The 5,166-nt window shown below is 34.5% G+C and overlaps 1 protein-coding gene across 1 annotated transcript in view; it reads right to left on the bottom strand.

Moving 5' to 3' along the window:
- LOC118745675 overlaps positions 1-5,166 on the bottom strand; it is a 19,684-nt gene that overhangs the window by 13,362 nt on the left and 1,156 nt on the right. The window lies entirely within an intron of this gene.

Raw genomic sequence — 5,166 nt, 5'->3', positions numbered from 1 at the left:
TTCATCGACTACTTTTACAACTCAATGTCCTAGGCGGTAGTCACCATCGGTTTTTCGCTATTCTACTTACGACTGGTTCGACTCTGCACTACCATGTGCACTACCACGGGTTAATAGAGTAGCTACTTACCTTGGAGTCGGTGCAGTAGCGGTTTAGTATATTCCAAATAATTTTTGACACTTCTCGCCGCGAAGCAAGCAAATCAAGCCTGCATTGGGCCAGTACCTTAAGACTTGCATAACTGAACTTTTAAACTTTGATAGTGGTCTTAGTTTATGTCAAAATTCTACTTCACATTCCAACTTTCAACACTTTGGATCCTGTATTTTGGGAGATATTGTAGTTTTTAACTGTCTTCCAAAAACGGAGGAGGTTATCGGTTCGTCGGAATATTTTTTTTGTATGTTACCGCATAGTTTTGGACCACGTCAACCGATTTCGATAATTGCATCGGAAAGGTAGTGTCTCAGAGGTGGTCCCATACTAATCTGGTTTAGATCCTATCATTGGATCATGAAATATATATGATATATATATATATGAGAATTAAAGTCGGTTTCTTTGCTAAAAATTACTTGTTTCAATAACAACCTACCTTGGACAAAGGGCAACCAATGTGCAAAATTTCGTTGAGATGTCTCATATATTAATCGAGTGGCTTAATCGATTTTATTTATTTATTATTTGAGGTTGTTATGCGAACAAAGTTAATATAAAGATTTAACAAATCGATAACTGTATTTTAACCGACCTCCAAAAAAGGAGAACGTTATCAATTCGTCGGAATATTATTATTTTTTGTTTTTTTTATGTATGTTACCACATAACTGTGGACCACGTTAACCGATTTCTATAATTCCTTTTTTAAAGGAAAGGTGTTACCTCACAGGCTTAAATCCAATCATTGGATCATGGAGAAATTAGCGATAATCTTAAGATTTTACAATTGAAGTCGGTTTTGTTTTTTGCTTAAAAATTACTTGTTTGAGCAATCGTTTTATATGTTATTTTCTTGTATAACTTTGAAAACAAAAAAAAAATACGGATTAATAGGAAAACTAAAACTTTTAAACATTATCACAAAAAAAATCCACAGCCACAACCAGTCCACAATACAACAGAAATCTTTGTTGCTTTTTCAATTTTTTCTAATAAACAATCTTGGTACAAAGCTCAATAAAAAATACAATTTAATAATAAGCCACAATAACATTGACAGAAATTTAAACTTTTAACGCAACGCAGTAGATTTATCATAAGCGTAAAGTTGACTTTTCTTTCGAATAAAATTTTGCATTTTAAGTGGTAATAAAATAATTTCTCTTGCAATTTTATTTTTCTTAATAAATAACAGTTTTGTCAACATGGGTAGTGAGGCGTCAGATAAGTACTTTATACTGCAATTTTTGTTAATAATGTAGTGGTTTATCGAATGGTTTTAATCAGGGAACGGATTTTATGAAAATTGCCTTTTTTCTGCTAAAGAGACAGAGTATATTCGATTAAGAATGTCCACGATTTAGTTTTCCCTGATTCCATATATGTATACACATTTGATGTTGCCTTTTTTTTGACTTTTTTTAAGATATTTTTCTACCTTAAATTGTAAAGAGCAAGGAAAGATCCCTTAATCCTGATATTACGACAGTTTTAAATGTCCCATATTTAAAAATGGGCGCCACTTGTATCAATTCACGTCGAGCGCACGTTTAATACATTCAAGGCTTTTCTTCGCGAAAATCTAATGAAAATACTTTTAAAATGCATCCTGTGGTTCAATTTTACTACAACTATTGAGACTAAAGCCTTGCGAGCTCCAAACTCGAAAGGAGAAAATAGTCAAAGATTCAAAGTACAAATTTTTCATATAATGAAACTAGTTCATAGTTTTTCACTTTTGACTTGTAAAATAAAGATTTCTAAAATAAGTATATATTTTGATTATTTTTCGGTTTTTGTCTTTTTTTTGCCCTTTTTGCGGTTTTTAGTGCATTTTCCTGCCTATTTCGCTGTTTTATTTTGCCTTTTCTAGCCTATTTCGTTATTTAATTTTGCTTTTTTTTTAAAGGTTTTTAGGTCCTAAAAATCCGTTCCCTGGTTATAATAATAATTTTTTATAATGCTTTTTTATTAAAAAAATTTTGAAATTTTTATATTGGCTAGAGTTAAAAAAAAAGTTCCAAACAGTACAGCTACTTCTCTTCAATATAGCCAAAGAAAAAATATGAAGCATAATTTTCATAAGTCGCATACCGGGACTAATCGAGAATCTAGGACAACCCTGGGCAGCGTCCGCCTGGCGTATACATTCACTCTCTGCTTGAGAAGGCATCGAAGTCACTGATAACGAATTTCCAAATTGAAAATGGTGTATGCAATTTGGCGTACTTTTTTAAACAATTATAGATGGTTATGGAACCTTGTATCCATTGGTTTGCGGGGTCACTGACTACAAAATTTATATTATACTAGTATCGCCCCGTTGTCGAAATTCGACCTCCTCCCTTTTACAAACACTTTCATTTTGTTTGTGACGTTTGTTAGGTCCACGATCTCTTCTCTTGATCGCCGTTTGAGTTCCGTTCGCTTAACGAAAAATGTTTCATGTGAAAACAAAAACAAAGTTAGCTAGTTAGTAACACGTATTTTGAATTTGAAAACCAAACAAAATGTCCACCTCCTCTTTGAAACACATTTCGCACAAAAGAACAATCATTTAAATCCGTTGAGAAACATAGGAGCAGTAGGGAGGAATGAATTTGTATGGTATTTCGTTAGCGTATTAATATATAGAACTTCAAAGTTAAAAATGGCAAAAATGTTACTCGTACTCCATGTACTTGTAAATATGTAGTCTTTCCTGCTCAAATTTCAGAAAAAAATATTGGGCATTTTCATTTTTATATATCCACCGATTTTCTTCGTCAGTGGCTTAATTTTTTCGTAAAGGAAAGGTTTTAATGCAAATGAGAAATACTTACAAACAAATGTTTTTGGTTTTTTAATTTTTTCCCTGTTCAAATTTTAGTTTTTTAATTAAACTGCCACACTAAATATCTTAAAATATTTACGTGATACGGATTTTCGGAAAACGGTATTTTAATCTGGAGTTCAGAATTAAGTTTAAGAGTTTTGACGCGGCTCTAGAATTAAATACACATGTAATAATTTTCTTGTTTCCTGTTATTATATGCATTTTAGATTTCTAATACTAAAATTCGTAATTAGCGGCTTCGAAAGTTCCTAGCTATCAAGTTTGATTACAATCCATATATTTATACCCGAGCGCACTTGTGCACAATGGTATATTAACTTTGTTCGCATAATGGTTGTTTGTAACAGCCAAAACGAATTGAGATAGATATGGACAAATGTATTCATAAATAATCAGAATCAAAAGAGAAGTCGATTAAGCCATGTCTGTCTGTCCGTCTGTCCGTAATTTGGTATGTAGGTTGCCCTTTACCCAAGGTAGGTTGGTGTTGAAAATGGGCCAAATGGGCGATATTTCTGTAAATATTAGATGCAAATTGTTGAAAATTAGTATGTGGAGTAGAATTGTGGTAAAAAATAATATTATTATGAGATGTTTGGACCAATTATGATGAAACGCTGTGTCTCAGTAGCCGCTTTACCAATCCCTACCAAACTCGGTACGAGGCTTGGGTAGGGTCTAGCTAAGAAATCTTTGAAATCGGGTAATAAGCACGCCAACCTGTCATATAACGGTAATTAACAGTAACACGCAAATTGCGATAAATCAGTAACTACTGGAGCTAATTCACTTAAAATCGATGATTGCAATAACCACTTAGCATGAAATTAGAATACTACAAACTTTTGGATAATGGGCCCACTTATGACCACAAATGTGTATCTCGGTAACCGATTCCGAACCGAATTACACCCGCTTCACGTATAAAGGTAAATTTCAGAAATACGAAAACTTCGATATTTGAATGAGGGCGCTAATTTACTCCAAGTTACTAGTTACAAAAATCCCCTAACAATAAATAAGACTGCTATAGACTTTTATGAATTGGGCGTAGCACCGCCCACTTTATAACTACAAAGGTGTACCTCGGTAACGACTGAATTCAGGGATGGGTAGATTTTTGGCTCTTAAAGCCGTCAAAGAGCTAGCAAGTGCTACGCGCTAAATTAGTTCTCATTAGCTTAGTTAGCATCATGTATATTACTAATGAGAGTCAGAGTACAAGAAATTTGAATACGCTCTTCTTCCCCCCTTCATGCTGGCTCTTGATGTTATCCCTCATTTAACACCTAAATGTGCCAAGCCGACTCCTAAGTGCAAACGGCTCCTGGGAGCCACTTTGCCCATCTCTGAATTAATCCATTGGACCTAACTAGGTTCAATTATTATCATTAAGTCTAACTCTGAATATTATCGTAAACGTTTGAAATCGGGTAAACATCCCTACTTATCATGCAAAAGTAGTTCAGAGGAAGCTGAAACAACGATATCTGATACCTGCGCCGGGTATATAAAATTCGTTTTCGCCCGAACTTCTACTTCTTTACTTGTTTTTTTTTTTGTAAATTTGTCAGCCATATTGGATTCGCCATTTTGAATTTTGAGAATGTAATATCAATTTCGAAATCAGCGATGACGAAACCCCCTGTATAGCAGGTTACATAACAATTGGGATATACACAACAGTGTCGTAAATGTCGTATTGTTGTATGTCGTAAACTTTAAAAACCATAAATATATATTAGGGGGGTTCGAAAAGTACCATAAAGTCATATTATGAATTTCTGTACTGCTAAAAAATAGTTGGTTGACGTTTCAAGTTCTCTAAACACCCTGCAGTACGGGGGAGTGACTACAGGACTGCTGAATCGGTAGCTACCTTATAAACACCGTCAATTACCGACTGACTACTTGCAGTGTACTTCATCGACTACTTTTACAACTCAATGTCCTAGGCGGTAGTCACCATCGGTTTTTCGCTATTCTACTTACGACTGGTTCGACTCTGCACTACCATGTGCACTACCACGGGTTAATAGAGTAGCTACTTACCTTGGAGTCGGTGCAGTAGCGGTTTAGTATATTCCAAATAATTTTTGACACTTCTCGCCGCGAAGCAAGCAAATCAAGCCTGCATTGGGCCAGTACCTTAAGACTTGCATAACTGAAC

This window comes from Rhagoletis pomonella, unplaced genomic scaffold (assembly GCF_013731165.1).
Source record: "Rhagoletis pomonella isolate Grant_MI unplaced genomic scaffold, Rhpom_1.0 Rhpom_scaffold_00009, whole genome shotgun sequence".
In the NCBI taxonomy this organism is placed as follows: domain Eukaryota; kingdom Metazoa; phylum Arthropoda; class Insecta; order Diptera; family Tephritidae; genus Rhagoletis; species Rhagoletis pomonella.
This window is presented reverse-complemented; position numbering and strand designations above follow the sequence as displayed.